We start from the raw sequence: 18,883 nt of genomic DNA on the forward strand, positions 1-18,883 counted from the left end.
GCACACTGGTGAGAATAGTCCCCTCTGATACCACCTGCACCAGACTCCCAGCTGAAAGCAGTCATGCTATCGAGATTTGACCCCTCTATTACCAAATAAACAAGGCTTCTTGCTGACATCACAAATTATCTTTAAAGTTTAGGGAATAAATCACATCTAAGATCGCCTTATATACCCTCAGCAGTCAAATACCATGAATTCAAATACATTTGTTTTTTTATTACATGTCTAACATAAATTTCTTATTAACATGTAACATCTAGTCATCATTGTGTACATTTCATAGCTTCATGATTGTTCTTGCTGTATCATAATTAAGTTCATGTTAATGTTAACGTAAATCCTGGTACACCTCTGTAGTGAGGTTTTTAAAGGCTCTAGGATGTCCATACATGGGTGTTGTTTTCGGGTGTTTTGTTATGTATCATTAATACAGATCTATAAAGTACTGGGTTTCAAATGTATTATGCCACTAATGGAAGTATAAACCCCTTGTTCCTAAATATAGATATAAATATAGATTCTCCAGTTTAGAACTTGTTGCTGTTAACGTGAAAGTAAAGTAAGTTTGACCCTGGAGCAAACCCCTGTAGTGTGTTATGTATAAGGATGGGTGTGCTGGAGAGCAGTCTTGTTGCTGTTCCTCACTGGCTGGGTGGTGAGGGTTTTTCCCCGTGTGGGTTCTCTGGTTGCTCCGGAGGGTTGCCAACCCACTGAAGCTCTTCACACATTCAGTGCAATGGTATGGTTTTTTCCCGTGTGTGTTCGCTGGTGGTTCCGTAGGGTTGATAACAGACTGAAGCTCTTTATACATTCACTGCACTGGAATGGCTTTCCCCCAGTGTGTGTTCGCAGATGACTCCTGAGATTTGAGGAATGACTAAAACTACTTCCACATTCACTGCATTTGAATGGTTTTTCCCCCGTGTGTGTTCGCTGGTGGCTCTGGAGGGTTGATAACTGACTGAATTTCTTCATACATTCACTGCACTGGAATGGTTTTTCCCCAGTATGTGTTCGCTGATGTCTTTGGAGATGTGATAACCGACTGAAGCTCTTTACACATTCACTGCACTGGAATGGCTTTTCCCCTGTGTGTGTTCGCTTATGATTCCTGAGTGTTGAGGAATGACTAAAACTACTTCCACATTCATTGCAATGGTATGGTTTTTCCCCAGTATGTGTTCGCTGATGTGATTGGAGATGTGATAACAGACTGAAGCTCTTTACACATTCACTGCACTGGAATGGCTTTTCCCTTGTGTGTGTTCGCTGATGAATCTTGAGTTTTGAGGAATCACTAAAACTACTTCCACATTCACTGCACTTGAATGGTTTTTCCCCTGTGTGTGTTTGTTTATGTACTTGGAGGTCTAATAACTGACTGAATTTCTTCACACATTCAGTGCAATGGTACGGTTTTTCCCCAGTGTGTGTTTGCTGATGTCTTTGGAGTTGTGATAACTGACTGAAGTTCTTCACAAATTCATTGCAATGGTATGATTTTTCCCCTGTGTGTGTTCGCTGATTATCTTTTAGGAGTGTTAACTGATTAAAGTTCTTCATACATTCATTGCAATTGCACATTGCTTCTCCTGTGTGTGTTTGCTTATGGTTCTTTAGTAGCGATGACAAACTAAAGCTCTTGCTGCATGTGTATGATTTTTCTTTCTTGGTTAGTGTCTCTGGGTCGGGTTTATAATTGTCTGCATCCCATGAGTGCGTTTCCTGAGGAGCTAACATGGTTGATAAAGCACTTGTGTTATTCTCACATTACCGGTGTTTGTGTGGTATTTTGGGATGGTTGATTTCAGATTTCACAATGAAATACAAGACTCACCAGCTACATATATTATTATTTTGACAAGTAAAGCTTCTTTGTAGGTGGGTATGTCTTGAGATTGCATAATAGTTTTGTGTGTTACGGGTAAAGATTAGTCTTCCTTCTGGTCGATGCAAATTAGCACAGTCTGTTGTAGATCAAAGACCCTCTCTTTCTATTACCCTTCAGTTGTCTGGCTCCACTCCCTTGTGTTTTTCTCTTGTTCCAGTGGTTTGGCCAGAAAGAGTTTATAATACACCTAGCACGCTGAATGGTAGTCTGCCATCATTACAGGAAGCAGAGCAATGCTGTATCCACCCCATACCGAACACATGATCAAAGCGGGTGGTGCAGGACTGTTTATACAGGAGGTGGTTTGTCAGTGTTGTTGACTTAATTTTCTAGAGGTCATTTCTTCGTCTTGTGGTGAGGAGGTGCACAGCTCAGACTCTTGCATCCACTGATATGCTCTTGACTGCTTCTTCCAGGATCTATCAGTTTATGTTCAGGGTCCTCAGTCTCGGACTGTGCAGATCTTTTCCTGAATATTGGAGCTCATTTTTCTAACCACTTTTTCAGAATTGCACGATTACTGTCATTATTCACGATCATTTGGGCATTCAAGGCTGGTTTCCTATTGGATATGAAGAGATTTAAAATCACTAAATGGAAATGTAAGAGAAAAAGAATACACAATATTTAACTAGTTGTATACGATATCGCTTCTTTACCATTTATGAAAGTTACCAAGAGATATTTCACCATACACAGATATTTAACTAAATCTTCCATTGAACATGTCACTCTTACTTACTTCAGAAAATGAGGTGATTTTCCAGTGTTCATAGAGTAACTTAGCACAGAAAGAGCACACACGGAGCTCCCTCTCGCTAGAGGTACAGCTTTAGGAAGATGCAACATGGCCAAGATTTCATTTAAACAAGAAGGGATTGTGGAAAAAGAGATGGATCAGGATGTGCTGCTGTCACTTCAGTTTCAGGAAGTGTATAACAACGGTAACCCTTTTAAGAACTATATGACAAAGAAAACTCTTCAGGAAGTATATAATAAAGGTATTGCTCCTGGAAGTATATAAGAAATGAAGCTCCATTCACAATACTTTCCTGTTCACACTGGAGCAGCTGACTCCTGTCTTTTCTTTTCTGTTTGTTTAGTTATCTTTAGTTATCTTTGCCACTTTAATGGGGTTGGTTCAAGCATTTGTGGGAAGATTACAGCATTGATTATAGAGATTCCATCACAACCTGTAATATACCTGCAATATCTCTGCTGTCAATACATGTCTGCTTTTTGTCTCTTTCTACCTTGCCATGGCATCTGACTTAATGTTTTCTGTTTGGTGCTAGCATGCAACTCTGTAGGTGGATGGAGCATTGGCAGAGTGGGACAAGATGTCAGTGGCAGGTGTGTGCAGCATTTACACCTTTGGGCATTTCTTGAAACCAGCTTCACCTTACTCCCTGTTCATTGCCTTCCGTACTCCCTTGTGTCTGTCTACTCGCTCCACAGGGTTCATTCACAGCTAAAGCAGAGGAGTGACTCGATGCACACAACAGACATCAGGTAATGATCTGATAGACAAACGGCCATGCTTGGCAGTACCAGGATCACAAGCGTCATTAAAGAGGCTCGCCAGGGACATACAAACGGAGGAAGTGCACAGGGAGCTACTAATGAGGTACAAACAGAGGAGGCGAACCTGTAGGTACATGATCCTTTTTCGGTCTCTTTCAGACCTTTACTGGGCTGGGTATTGGTGTGCACTATATCTTATTCCTGCGGCTGATAGAGGCACTTGCTGCAGGGGTGTTACCACTTTGATCCTTTACAAGAGGAGAGCAGAGCCTTAGATAGCACAACACCTGGAGACTGCCTACCTTGAGGGGGAGGGGAGGTTCCAGGTGTCAGACAATATCAGCAAGGGACATAAATGGATCCTATGAAACAAGCGGCAGAGAGGTGAAATCGTCAGCCTAGATGGAGAAGATTTGGGTCTTCCACTGTTTCTGGATCAGTAAGTGATATTGACTCTTTCTAAGGTTAGGAGGCATAGAATTCCATCGGGTCGGAGCAAGACATGGAAGGAGAAACCTCCCATTCTGGCTCTGCTGTGACGAGGTATGTGGGCCTTGTTTAGATTGGCGGAGCATAGCGTTCTGGAGGGCTTGTAAAATTGCATCCAGGCAGCTAGGCTGGGTTCTCCTTGCTTGCATAGGATTTTGTGGGAGATGGATAGAGCTTTGAAAGCTTTTCAATAGTTCAAAGGTTGGGAAGCAGAGCTAAATCTGTTCAGAACAGATTTCTTTAGAGCCCAAATAGAGATATTTGCAAAAGTCCAGGAGCAAAATGACACGGGATTGTACAATCAGTTGGCGGGATTGCCAGGAAAAGTGTCCTAATATTGGTTTGAGGTTCCTTAGGGTGCCAAAACAGTGACCTACTAGAATCCGGACACCGGTTTCAAAGGATGAAGAGCTATCCATCCATACCCCAAGGTTTTCTACCACCACTTTATGTTCGACGGGTACATAGTATTTCTGGACATCATTGATCACTCCAAAATGGATATGCCTGCCCAGCAGGAGTTGTTGTGCATCCATGCCGCCATCGCTGTTAGACAGTTTTTAAATTTGATACAACCGCTGGTCAACTCTGCTGACAAGGAAATAATTAGCTGAGTGTCGTCTGCATACAACACTGGTGAGATTCCAAAGGAATTAACTACCTTTACCAGAGGTCTGATGTGAATATTAAAAAGGGTAGGACTGAGCTCCAAACCCTGGGAGATGCCAGGAGCCAGTCCTCTGTGTGATGAGACAAAAGGGGGGTATAACTTTAAAAGACCACTCCTTTAAAAAGGAGGTAAACCAGGCCAGACCTTTGCCCTGTACCCTCAGGTCAGTGAGGCGAGTTAATATTATTGCATGTGCGACAGTGTAGAAGGCTGCACTTAAATCTAGGAGTATCAGAGCCCGGGATTTGCCTGCATATGCAGTACTGCAAAGGGATTCAGTAACTGTTAAAAGAGCAGTTTCGGTGCTGTATGATCTAAATCCATTTTGGGAACAATCTAATATTTTATATTGTTCAAATATTATGGTTAGAGGATTTTTTACATGTTTCTCCACAACCTTGGACAGAAATGACAGAAGAGAAATGGGTCAATAGTTCTCTGGCCGAGTGCCATTTAGCGAAGGCTTTTTAGGTCGAGCTGGGAATGACGGACAAGAGGGTGCCACGCGCTGTTCCGCCGGATTTGACCTCGTGCACGCGCACGTCGGCTCCTGTCTACATTTGCAGCAATTCAGCCGTGCATGTACACGTACGTACGTACACACACACACACACACACACACACACACACACGCACATACGCACACACGCACGCACACACACTCACTCACACGCACACACGCACGCACGCCTGCGTATATAGAACTGGGAAGCGCTGCAGGGAAAGCGCTGTACGTGATAACCACATCGCTCCTGGCCCGAGGTTCTTATGGTGTGCGAACTTACCCCCCAACTTCACCGCCGTGTCAGAGTCCATCAACATTGCCATTAGAAGCACCGCCAGCAGCCCGGGAACCTCGGGACACCATTGCCTGCTCCACCTACGTCACCTCCGTGCCGCGCTGTGGTTGGCTCAAAGTTTCAGCCATTCCCGCCGCGTCATCAGATGGCTGCGCCGGGATTGGCTGCAGCTCTCCAGGACTTCAGTGACATCAGCCTCTCCTCCCGAGATTGATGCAGTGCAGGCGTTCTGCTTGTTCTGTTTGCACTCCGGCGGCACCTACAGATACCTTGTCAAGTTCGACTAATGCGATTTTTCTTCTCTTTTGTTTATAAACAAAGAAAGCATTGGTTAAAAGGCAAAGATTTTGTATAACTGCGCGTTATTTGTCTAAAAGCAACATACAGCTAAAAGTATATCTTTGGTAAAAGCCGAGCCACTTCATGTCCGCTAAAGACCCGATTTAATACACGCCCGTTTTCTAAAATTAAACACGGCTCGGCGAGGCATCAGGTGCATGATTTATAGGATATTTAATAAGACTGGGAATGGTGCAAAAAACGATCGTGGATTCTCGATGACGTGACTTCTAGCCCGTGCATTTGAAGAGCAGGAAAGACGCTTTCATGGTGGTCTGTGAGTGCCCTGTGCTCGGGAGGTCTGTGGATGTGTGGTTACTAGTGAGTCGGGTAAAACAACAACCAGCGCTCTCTCAAGTGGAACAATTCTCAGAGATGAAAAACAAATGCTTTGAAAACACAAGATTCATTCTGATTAAATACGTTTATTTTAAAGCCGACAGTGATATTTAGAAATATTTTGGTACATTTCTCAATTTTGGTTCTTTTGGTAAAGCATCTAGAAAGCACCGCAGTGTGCGCAATGCACCTCTGAGAACGAAGCTATGTACAATGGAGACGTGGCCACACGGGTTCTGGTCTGTCGTCCGAACACTGGATGTTTCCTGTGCTCTTCGGGGGGGCACGCCCCACCCCCTCAAGACTGGGAAGTTTGTGTGGTCTCTGTTTCAGACCGGACAGTTTGCAAGCTCTTGGTAACTGCCCACAAAACGAATATCTAGGTGTGCAGTTGCGTGTGGCGTCCGGACAGTGTGTCTGCCCTCTGTGTATAGCATTCTGACTCAGTACCAGGACAGTTTATGTGCCATACACTTGCTTGTGGCCACGGCACGCCGAAACTCATGTGCACTTTCAGTGTGGCCTCTGTACACGGACAGTTTGTGCACACACTGTCCATGTACTGTGTGTGGCTTTCGAACCAGTGACACTGCGTGTCTCCTGTGGGTGATTTCCTACCCTGGCCAATTTGTGTGATCTGCAAGAACGATAGCGGGAACCCTGTGTGTGTGACATCCGAAACAGAGCGGTTTGTGTGTTTTGTGTTTGCCACCCAAATTAGACTCTGTGTGCTGCAGCACAATCAACGCTGTCTGTGTGTACTCCGTATGTGACATTCAAACTCAAAGCAATTCCTGCACTCTCTGTATATGGCATCTGAACTTAGATAATGTGCGTGCCCTCTGTGTGTGGCATCCCAGCTTCAGGAAGTTTGCGCGCGCTGTGTGTGGCCACTGTATTCTGTGGTGCAGCATCACATTGGTAGATCGCCCCTGGATTATGCACGGACTCCTGTTGATCCGGGGGCAGGTTGTATTTTTTCCCAGGACTAGTACGGATTTGGTAACGCCTGAACGCCTCTCGATGCTTATTTTTTAGGGGCAGTTTTGTATAGTGTTCCCTCACCTCCACCCCCCCCCGTTTTTGCTTTAATATACAGTCACCCTTCTTCCCTCATCGTCGTACCCCTCCCCCAGCTGCATGCTTCCAGGACAAGAGACGCAGTAGATCTTGGATTTTGGCAGCACATTAATCATGTGCATCAGATGATGGCTTAGCACGATAAGCTGAAAAACAGGTACGTGTGTGCTTGTGTAGGGTCTGGACATTGTTGATATTTCATTTCCACTAGTGGAAGGTGTTGACAAAGTTATTGGAATTTGAAATTGTTACTAGCCACATTATAAGTTTTCCTCAGCATCTGTCATCTAGAAATTGTTATTTCAAATGTGACGTAATCCAGCACTGCTTTTCAAGTGCTAGTGCTGTCCCGTTTAAAGCACAATAACTGTGCTAAAAAGTGCCAGGCGTTACATTAACGGACTTGTGCCATGGAAGTATTGCGAGCGAGCTTCTAACTGCTGCATTGCCAAGTTAAAGGTACAGGGCTGGCTTTAGGGGTGTGCCTGCACTGATTTTGATGTGGGCGCTGTCTTTAATAAGCATTTGCAATGCAATAGCTCTTGCATTTACGCAAGTTTAAGCTATTGGCATTGTAAATAACAATGTATTTTATTTATGTTTTTAAAACGGAAACAAAAATAAAAGGCATTGTCATTTGCAATGTCAGTAGCTCAAACTCACGTAAATGCGAGACCTATTGCATTGCAAATGCTTGTTTAGAAGAGGGATAACCTTGGCGTGTTTCCATGATATTGATACTTCTTCTGTGCTCAGCAAGAGTTTGGCTAATTCTAGAAATATGGGTGTGACTCTCTACTGAAATTTCAAAATATAATCAGGTTTAAATGGGTCATCTGGAGATCGAGATTTGACTTGACGCATTAAGGTGGAAATAGAATCTGCATCATGTAGAGCCAATTGGTCCAAGGTAGCCCATTGCGAGTGGTAGGTCCCTGTGTCAAGAGAGACCGGTTTGACTGTTTCCTCACCCCTGTTAAAGTAAAGATAAAGATCATTGACCAAGCTTGCTGCAGTGGCTGTTAGAAGCTTCCGCTTATCCAGGAGTGGAGGTGGGTTTAATCAGGTTGTTCACAATAGAGCAGATTTCCATGCTTTAGTGGAAGTCTCCGCCCGTTCTATATTGGAGTCTAATAGAGGCACACTCCTTTCGATAAACCTTGAAAAGGCAGAAGGGTCAAGTTTATGCCACAACTTTCTCATTGTGGGGTTACCTGCAATGTTTCTTTCAAGGCTAGGTGTATCAATGGTCATAGGCACCAAATAATGGTTTGACCAGGTCACTGGACTAGGGGGAGCAGTTTGAAGGGTGGCCAGGTTGAAAAAACGGGGTCCAGAAGTCGGACAATTGAAGTGAGTGCAAGGTAGAGCATTCTATTAGAGATTCCCTGGGGATGCATTGGAGCAGGGCCGGGGCACTGACTACAGCCCTAAGGCTCCACCACACGATGCATCACTCTTCACACACCCAGAGGAACTTAAAGGCAGCAGCGAGGTCCTGCTGTGGGGGCCGCATCGGAGCAGAGCCGGGGCACGGACTACAGGCCCCAGGCTCCACCGCACAGAGCATCACTCTTCCGGCACCTGGAGATGCTTAAAGGCAGCAGAGTGGTACTTCTGCGTGGGCCTCGCCCAGGCCAAGGACAGACCCATCCATGCCTGTAGGAGCCCAGAGGAGGCTGGGACCCCCTCTAACTTCTACACTCCCCCGGTACAGGCCCACCATGGGCAAGAAAAAGCTGAGAGCAACAGAGGAGGTAACTGTTACCTCTTTGACAGGGCAGTCATCTAATCTAGTTGTTTTTCCAACTAAGGGGAGTGTAACAAAACTATATGGGGTTTCTCTTCCAGAATTACCGGCAGTCTCTGTACCAACCCCCGAACATTCCCAGCCTGCCTCTACATTTACTGGGAAACCAACTGACGCTACCTTCGTAAATGGTAAATGAAAAAGAGGTTATGCAATGCTGCCCTCCAAGTGTCCTGCCAAAAAGATCAGAAAGGTTTCTATGCCTGCAAGTTCCACATGTATGAATAGCCAGCAACTTTCAGAGACTACATTTTCCTCATATTGGTGTGATCTTCTTGATAACTTTAAACCACCTTTGCAACCGATCTATGCCCGTTTAGATTCTACAGATCGCAACTACGGTCATCCTCTCTGATGTCTGAAAAACTCTTAAAAAATTATAATTGTGAAATTGATAATTTGCGTTTTAATTGTGAAAACATGATCCTTGGTCGTGAGTTAGCTAAATCGCCCTCAACTTCTATTGGTCATCCTAGTGTTGAAAATCAGTTGGCCAACAGCCGGGATCCTATAGGTCCAGACCATGTAGATTTGGTCCCTAAGTGTTGCCCACCCCAGGTGACCATACAAGATTCTATGGGTAAGGGGCAATCACACGACTTAACAAGACCACAGGTTCAGGTAAATCCCCCGTCTACTCAGGCCCATAGCAGACCAAATCAACATACATGGACTTCCCTCCTGCAGCTTGTCATTATGTTCAAGTTTTAGTCAACGTGCCTTTACTGCATCCCAATGTTAGAAAATCTTCACTTCAGCTGATAGCCAAGGCTCGACACTGGATGACTCAAAACTCTAATAAAGGTCATCTCATCCAAAATCATTTGATAATGGCCAGAAAAATGCAGTGAATTGGGTCTGGTGTAAAACCAACCAATAATGACTGATTATTTTAAACTTTGATAATGAATGGCTAGTGAGAGACCTATTAGGGAATTTACTGGTTGTCCCTTTACTCCATTCTCAGATTTATGCAGTCTCGGTGGGCTTTTTTATAGGTCCGCACTAGTACATGTACACTAGTTGAGCTGCAAACGTGCCGAGAGAGCCTGGAGGAAGCAGTACTCGGATCCAGCGAGGGCTTCCTTTAGGCTGGCACTGCAGGAATACAAGGTGCAGATCAGGCTGGCTAAGGCGGCTTTCCTGGAAACCACCTTGAACCAGGCGCCCAACAAGTCACAAGCCCTGTTTAAAATCGTTAGGGACTTGACCCACCCTGTGTGCGCGGCCAACACTGTCCCTGCGTCACAGGCCTTGTGAGACTCCCTGGCGAGTGCCTTCGAGGAGAAGATTGTTAAGATCATGGAAGGCTTAAAAAACCCAGTGCCTCCTGCTCTAGGTTTGGGAGCTCCGGGCAGCCTGTCCAGTCGACCCCGGCCGGATGTCTCCGACTTCGACTTGGGAGCTCCGGACGGGTCACCCAGTCGACCCCAGCCGAGTGGCCCAGTCCTTAGTTTGGGAGCTCCGGATACTCCTTCTTGTCGACCCCTGCTGAGTGGACATGCCCTCAGTTTGGAGGCGTCGGACGTCGTGGCCGGTCAAACCCGGCTGAGTAGGCTTGCCTCTAGCCAGGCAGCCCGGGCAGACCGGGACACTTCGCCCAGTCGACTCCAGCTGAGTGGTCATGCCTCCAGCTTGGGAGCTCCGGAAGCTGTGTCCAGTCGACCCCAACTAAGACGCTTCTCCACTCCCTCCTTTGAGGAGTTTTGCAGCCTGGCACGAACGGTGTCATCGGGTTCTCCGCTTGACCCATTGCCACCCAAATTCTGGAAGACATTTCAGGCGGAACTCTTCCAGCCTCTGTACTCCATCTGCCTCCAGTCTTTGGACTCGGCAACAGTTCCCGAGTGCTGGAAGTCGGCAGTCGTGTCTCCACTGCTTAAGAAACCGACTCTGGACCCTGCCTGTCTTTCCAACTACAGGCTGATCTCTTTGCTCCCTTTTCCTATTAAGATCGTGGAAAAGTTGGTGGCCCGCTCCCTTTCGGGCTTCTTGGAAGAAATCGGGTGGTTCGATGAGACACAGTTTGGTTTCCGTCCAGCGCATGGGACAGAATCCACAGTGGTAACCGTACTTTACAATCTCCGTTCGCGTGTCGATAGTGGTCGGGCAGCCTTTCTGGTGCTGCTCGACATGTTGGCCGCGTTCGATACGGTTTGCCATCGGACCCTCATCAGGAGGCTGGAGGAGTGCGGGGTCACAGAGGGGGCAAGAGACTGGCTGGTATCCTACCTCAACAACCGGCAGCAGATGGTCGCGCTTCCTCCTTTCCGATCGAGTTGCGGAAAGTAGGGCAGGGGGTTCCACAGGGCTCGGCCATCAGCCCTATACTTTTCAATCTCTACCTCCGCCCTCTGGTCTAGCTTATAAAATCTTTTGGTATCTTGGCTTTCAATTATGCTGATGATACCCAGCTGGTCTTTTCCCTGGAAGGAAATAATGCGGTCTCGCTGGAGACATTCCATCGCTGCATGGCAGCTACAGCGGATTGGCTCCGGGCCAATTCCTTGCAATTCAACAGCACAAAGACCGAGGTGCTCCACTGCTCCATGGACCGGATTCCTCTGGTACTTCCAGAGAACTTCTGGCCATCTCCTTTCCCCGAGACAGTGTCGGCCGCAGAGTCAGCTCGTAACTTGGGGGTGATTTTCGGCCCAAATTTACAGCTGGACATGCATGTTAATAAGACCATCTCCACGTGCATGATGCGGATACGCATGCTGCGTAAAGTCTTGCCCCTTCTCCCTGAGCAGGCCAGGCCGGAAGTAGTGCACAGGACCATACTGAGTCGTTTAGACTACTGCAACGCGCTGCTTCTGTAGGCCCCAAAAAATCTGCTGGGGAAGTTACAACGGGTGCAAAACATGGACGCTAAGCTGGCTCTCTCTCGCCCTAACCTTAGCTCCTCCACCTTAGCCTTAAGGGACCTACACTGGTTGCCGGTGCACCTGCGTGTATTGTATAAAGCGGCGTGCCTAGTGTTTAAAGCGGTACATCGACAGGGCCCAGTGCCACTGCAGGACATGTTCGCTTGGTACTCTGCCTCGCGGTCCCTTCGCTCTTCTTCGGCACAATTGCTTGTGGTTCCGAGGTTCCAGAGAGTAAGGATGGGTGGCCGCTCGTTTAGCGTCGCAGCGGCCAAACTCTGGATCTCCCTGCCACTCCCTTTGAGAAGTCAAAGGGACTACTTCCCGTTTAGGAAAGCCCAAAAAACGCATCTCTTCCCTAGGGATGTCTGAGCAGTGGAAGTGTTGTTGACCCGATCTCAAGCGCCAGGATGCCCTTGGGGCGACAGAACCGCGCTATATAAGTACACCTACAATACAATACATAGTTCCACCTTACTCACTATGGGCCTTTCTTTAATGAGAACTGGTCATAAGCCTGCCCAGGTGGCTTTTGATGCCCTTGCCCTATCAAATAGGTAGTCATTGTTGGAAGATATGGAGGCATGTGATTGACTGATCTTTCCACTAAATCATTTGCCTCCTCAGTCTGTTCTCTATAACTATTATCAAACGGTTTCTGGTTTGGTACCCGTGGAGATGGTTCAGTTGGTCATTTTAGATTCTATGTCAGGAGCGGAGGCTTCTGATTAGGCTGTCACTTTCTCCCTTTATTGTACTCCAGCAGCCATTAAAAGGTATCAACATCTTTAAAACAAACTACCATTTCCTATGAGTATCAGGGAAAATAGAAACAGAAAATGTCCCAGTCACTGTCCAATCACGGGCTCGGGATCCTCATATCTTTCTCTGCTGGCACTCTATCCCCCTCTTTCTTCGCTGCTCCAGCAGCATACAGATGAGTGTTTTTCTTTACCTTTGTGACTGACTCTAATTTCATTGATAATTGTATTGTTGGTTTGTACAGGGTCGCACACGCTGGCGCGTTGATGTTTTTCCCCCCTGGGGGGTTGTGACGGTGACTCTGTGTGGCCGCGGGGGCGTTCTCCACTCCTTTCGGGGTTCTTCTTTCAGGCTCTGTGCGCGGGCGGCCTCCCGCCGCTAGGGGACCGTGCGCCTCGCGCTGCCGCTCTGAGGAGCTCTACCCCCTGTTGGGCGCGAGTCGTTGAGTTCCGCTTTGTGCTCGCCTACGGGAAAGCGGCTCAACTGACTCGCGCGCCACGGGGAAGGACTTGTGTGTGTTTGTATTTCGCATTTCCGAATAGATAACGGAAAAGGCAGCGCTAAGGCTACGTTATTGTCACTAGAGCCCCTGCCTGGAGCCTGAACACCCGCGCGGCGGGTAAGACATTTCACGCAAGTTTGGGACCGGCCCAGGCAGGCTTCTTTCATTGCCTCATAGCAGAGGTTGTTGGGTCCCGGATATTACTAAACCCGCTGTGGTGGGAAGAAATATATACTTACGGGCTCTGTCCGATCATACCCACTACTGGCTTGGCTTCTTGTTGTTGCGCAGATGCGATGGAATATGATGAATATTACGAGGAGGAGGAAGAGCAGAAGGTCATGTACCTACCGGTGGATGACCACTTCTGCCAAGTTATGGATTCCTCAATTTTGAAGGCTGTGACGCGGGTGGTTGCGCCCCTAGAGAAGAAGATTGACCAGCTTCAGGAACAGTGCCAACCCTTCGGGCCAGGAGCAGACCCTTCGGGGCAAACTGGCCCCATACCCCTAGACCAGCCATCGACGAGCTCCACAGATCACAAAAGACAGCGCTCGGAGGACACGGGGGTGGATTCAGATGCCTTCTCGCAACTGAAAAAGGCATTCTTAGACGCGAAAACTGCTGATACCCCTTCGACCTCAAAGGAGGTGCCGTCTGGAGCCTTGGAGGGGGGTCAGGACGACGCAACCACCGTCGACCCAGATGAGTCACCCCAAACCTCGAATGGGGAACCGGAGCATTCGTGTCTTCCCGCGGATCCCATCCGGCCCCAGTTCAGACATGCTCAACCCGGACGAGTTGCTCCACCCGCGCTCATCGCACTGGGTTCGCCGCCCCCAAAGTGGCGGCAATCATAGCGGCCAGGCTTCGTAAGCCTTTGGACCAGGAGGTGCGTAGTTGCCTTCGGGCAGAGTGCCCGCGTCCCACCTTGGAGGGTAAGGTTACAGTTACCCCAGAGATTGACCCCAAGATGTCCACCTTCCTCACGAAGTTTGTGAAGGACCCTAAAAAGGGTATAGACCGTTCTTGGAGGGCCTGCCAAGATAAACTCTTGGACACGGCCGGGCCTTTGGCAAAAATCCTAAACATGGCCGAAGATGCCAAGGCCTCGGGGTCCCTGATTTCCCCGGAGACCTTTTCTGGCTGGGTGCAAAGGGCGATTATTTTCCTAGGGAATGCGAATGTAGCCATTTCTAAGGAAAGGAGAAGATCTATTTTATTTAAGATAGACCTGAAGTTGGGGGAACTGGCCACATCCGAGGCAGGCCCGATGGCAGAGGGTAACCTCTTTGGTGACCCGTTTGTCAAAGAACTGGGTAAATTTGTGAATACCTTTAATTCCTTGGACAAGGCTCAGACGTCCGCGAAACGGATCTTCACACCCCGTGTTTTTGGTGCCACCAGAGGAAGGGGCAGCTCGTCTGGCAGACCCTATAACAGAGGCTCCTACAAGCAGGACGATTCTCACAGGGGTCAATACCAGGATCCGGACAAGTTCGGAAATTTCTATCAAACCAGAGGTTATCCCTGTGGCGGAAGAGGAAGAGGAGACGGCGGCTCCAATAATCACAAAGGTGAGACTTCAAAATGTAAGGGGTCTGAAAGTGGGGGGCAGACTTCAGTTTTTTCTTCAGGCATGGTCTTCGCTCACCTCCGACGCCTGGGTCTTACAGACCGTCAGAGGGTTTCAAATAGAGTACTCAGGACTCCCCAAGCAGTCCGTTCGCCACAGACCTATCGTCTTCACGCAGGATCAATGCTCTCTGATAGACAAGGAGGTCGCGGATCTCCTATAGAAAGGGGCTATTGTGCAGGCAGAGCTGCACCCGCGAGGCTTCCTCAGCAATCTCTTTCTTGTGGAGAAGCAGGAATTCAATGGCTGGCTTATCTACCGCCATTTCAAGATGGAGGGTTTTTACCTCCTACGCGATCTGCTTCAGGAGGGGGACTGGATGGTCCGGCTGGACCTGAAGGATGCCTACCTCACGATTCCCATCTTCGCCCCCCACAGGCGTTTTCTTCAATTCCAGTGGGGTCCGCAGGTTTACGAGTTTGCCTCCCTTCCTTTCGGACTGTCATCCGCTCCGTGGTGTTTTACCAAGGTGCTAAAGCCGGCGGTGGAGCGCTTGCGCACGGAGGGCATTCGTCTTATAATCTATCTGGACAACATGCTCCTCCTGAATCAATGTCCGCGGAAGCTGTCGGTCCAGCTTCAAAGGGCGGTCGACCTTCTGGAGTCCTTGGGATTCATCATCAATCAGGCCAAATCGGACCTTCGCCCATCGCGGAGGATGCAGTTCCTCGGTTTTATGATAGACTCAGTGGAAGCCACAATGTTGTTACCTTCGCGGAAATTGTCCAAGATCAGGCACGAACTGAGATGCACCCTGGCACGTCCAACGATTCTGTTGCGATACCTAGCCAGGGTTGTCGGTCTCCTGTCGTCATCCATTCAGGCGATATTCCCGGGGCCCCTTCACTATCAGGCCCTCCAGCGCCTCAAGGCTTTTCACCCCCGCAAGGGCCTTACCTATTTCCAGGTCGTTCCCCTCACGGAAGAGGCGAGGACGGAGCTTCGATGGTGGATCGAACATATGGACGCTTGGAATGGTCGGGCGATCTTCGGTTCCAAGCCGGATTTGGTGATAGAATCCGATGCCAGTGGCCTGGGCTGGGGAGCACGTTGTGGCGCTGTTTATACCGGCGGAGTATGGTCATCCACAGAGAAGGCCCATCACATCAACTGCCTGGAGTTAATGGCAGGTTCCTTCGCGGTGAGGTGTTGGACGAAAGACAGGATTCAGTGCTGTGTCCTTCTGAAGATGGACAACGTGGCGGCGGTGCGCTACATCAACTACCTGGGAGGAACCAGGTCCAGGGCTTTGTCCAACCTTGCCAGGACTCTATGGGAGTACTGCCTGTCCAACGAAATATCCCTGTCGGCGTTGCACCTTCCCGGCTCAGCCAACCGAGTAGCGGACTGGTGGTCTCATCACTGGAGAGGCGCCAGCCTATGGCAACTTCGCCCCGACGTGTTCGAGGCGATTGGGAACAGATGGGGTCCGTTTTCAGTGGACCTCTTTGCTTCCCGTCTGGACGCCCAGCTGAAGAGCTATTTCAGTTGGCGTCCGGACCCGGAAGCGACTGCGGTGGATGCGTTTCTGCAAGATTGGAGCAAGGAGAAGGGCTATGCGTTCCCCCCCTTTGCGATGATCATGAGTGTCAACCCAGGTGAGGAGACAGCAGGCGGATCTGGAGGTGATCACCCCGATCTGGAGATCGCAAGCCTGGTTTCCAGCTCTGATTGAACTTTCCTGGGATTTTCCAATCCCTGTACCCCACATTCTAGATCTCCTCAGGAATCCTCAGGGGAAACCTCACCACCTCCTGGTCACAGGCCACCTGTGTCTGATGGCCTGGCGGGTTACAGGCAACGCTGGAAAGTCCCAGGACTTTCGGAGGACGCTGCCACGCTGTTGGCCAAATCATAGGCAGACAGTACCAACAAGAGGTACCGATCAGCATGGTCTCGGTGGAATGGTTGGTGTCTACGACAACAGATTGATCCAATGGGGGCAGACATTGTCCATGTCCTTAATTTCTTAGCATCTCTGGCAAAGGAAGGTTTGGCGTATAGGTCAATCAATACCTTTAAGTCGGCCATCTCGGCAGGTCATACCCCGCTGGACAACCACCCGATTGGGGAACACCCTCTGGTTTGCAAACTGCTGCGGGGGATTCGGTTATCAGTTCCTCCGGAACCTCACTACTCAGTTTTGTGGGATGTAAATAAGGTCCTTAACTTGTTTCGAGAGTGTCCGACCAATAAATATCTGTCAAGGAAACAGATTTCAGCTAAGTTAGCGATGTTGCTATGTCTGATTTCGGGTCGTAGGGTTTCAGATGTGAGAGCCTTGGACCTTAGAGGTCGGGTCTTGACCCCAGATGGAGTTACCTTCCATGTTTCCAGACGTACCAAGGACAACTCGCGCTCCATCTCGTATCCTGCATTCCCGGATGTCCCGAAGTTGTGTGTGGTTAGGGCGCTGAAGGCCTATGAAGTGGCGACGGTTGATATACGCCCACAGGGTGTCAAACAGTTGTTCATTGCTCTTACTAAACCACACAGGGCGGTTTCATCCCCTACTATCGTGCGGTGGGTGCGCTGGGTCATGCAGGAAGCGGGCATAGATATTTCCCGGTTTGGGGCCCATTCTGTAAGAGGGGCGATGGCGTCTTAAGCCTTTTCCCTGGGGACTCGTCTGGAGGACATTCTGAAAGCCGCAGATTGGTCCTCAGACTCCACCTTCAAAAGATTTTACTTTAAGACAGTAGTGTCTCTGGCTTCCTTGGTGGTGGACAAGCTTTGAACTAGCCTAATCAGAAGCCTCCGCTCCTGACATAGAATGAAAAATTTCCTAGCTAACGTACAGGAAAGTTTCAATTCTATTAAGGAGGCGGAGGCAAGGATTAGCCCACCCTGTCTTCATTCGAACCCTCCCAGAATAGCTGCGTTGGGACGATAAGTAAAATGTTTATGATACAGTTTTTATAATATGCTGTTGTAGGCGATGACTTTTATTATGTCAATTGACTTTCTCAGTGATGCTATGATGTTCTTTGCCGTCTGGCTTACACAGTGAGGCTAACTGTTGCTTTGGGAGTTCAATTCCTGGTGCCTTACTTAGTCTGCTTGTACCGTAGGTTCCGAAGCGGGCAAACAGGACTAGCGGACGAAGGATTGTGGCAGTGTCGCAGGAAGAAAGAGGAGGATAGAGTGCCAGTAGAGGAAGATTTGAGGATCCCGAGCCCGTGATTGGACAGTGACTGGGACATTTTCTGTTTCTATTTTCCCTGATGGGAAATGTAGTTTGTTTTAAAGATGTTGATACCTTTTAATCGCTGCTGGAGTACAATAAAGGGAGAAAGTGACAGCATAATCCTCGCCTCCGCCTCCTTAATAGAATTGAAACTTTCCTGTACGTTAGCTAGGAAAGTTTTCATTCACTAAGCAGTATTACATCCTTACCAATTGACCCTACATCATCCATCTCACCAATACCGACAGCGATTTGGTCGCAGGAGTCCCTAAGTGATATAAAGATTCTCTCAAGGAATTTAGCGGGCTATGAAAACAAAAAGGATAATCAAAAGTGTTCACGAATTCTGATATTAGCTGCTTACAGGAAAATCGGGCAGAGCAGTCTGTCTATGTAAATGGCTACAACTCCTTTGTTACGCCAGCAGTTCCATCAGTAGCACGTAGATCTAAGGGGGGGCTTACTCAGAATTGTAGAAAACACGATCACCCTATCTAAGGTGACCTTTATCAATGCCTCGCCCCATTTTCATGTAATCGTCGCTGAAGGTTCTGGGAAAATTGATTTGTTACACATTTATTTTTATAATAATAATTTTAAGAATTATACACAGGTGACAGATTAGTTGGCGGGAATATTGGAATCTCTTAACATACCAAACATGTTCAATTTTTTTTATTTGAGCTCGGGATTTTCATGTGTACTGGAGCCCCAATTCGGACCAATGTATTTGTGGGGTAACCAACACTAATGATTCATTGCTAGTACATTTTATGCATCATAACTACGGAAGCACTTCAAACATTTTTTCATTAACTTGTGACCTAGTTATAATAAACCTGTGTCACCCCATGACTGGTCAACCCCTCCTCACCTTTCATCGTACAGGAATTACCTCGACATCTGATTTTACAATTATTCAGTCTAATTTTAAGAGATGTATTAAGTCCTCCATAGACGAGTTGACAGAGTTCCGTGATCATG

General features: G+C 48.0%; 2 pseudogenes; one reads left to right on the forward strand and one right to left on the reverse strand.

Annotated features, from left to right (window-relative positions):
• Positions 1-472: 472 nt before the first annotated feature.
• Positions 473-2,022, reverse strand: LOC147662733 (uncharacterized; annotated as a pseudogene).
• A 12,961-nt stretch (positions 2,023-14,983) lies between these two features.
• On the forward strand, positions 14,984-17,320 carry LOC147662734 (uncharacterized; annotated as a pseudogene).
• The last annotated feature ends 1,563 nt before the right edge of the window (positions 17,321-18,883 follow it).

Source organism: Lissotriton vulgaris, unplaced genomic scaffold (assembly GCF_964263255.1).
Source record: "Lissotriton vulgaris unplaced genomic scaffold, aLisVul1.2 SCAFFOLD_211, whole genome shotgun sequence".
NCBI classification, from domain to species: domain Eukaryota; kingdom Metazoa; phylum Chordata; class Amphibia; order Caudata; family Salamandridae; genus Lissotriton; species Lissotriton vulgaris.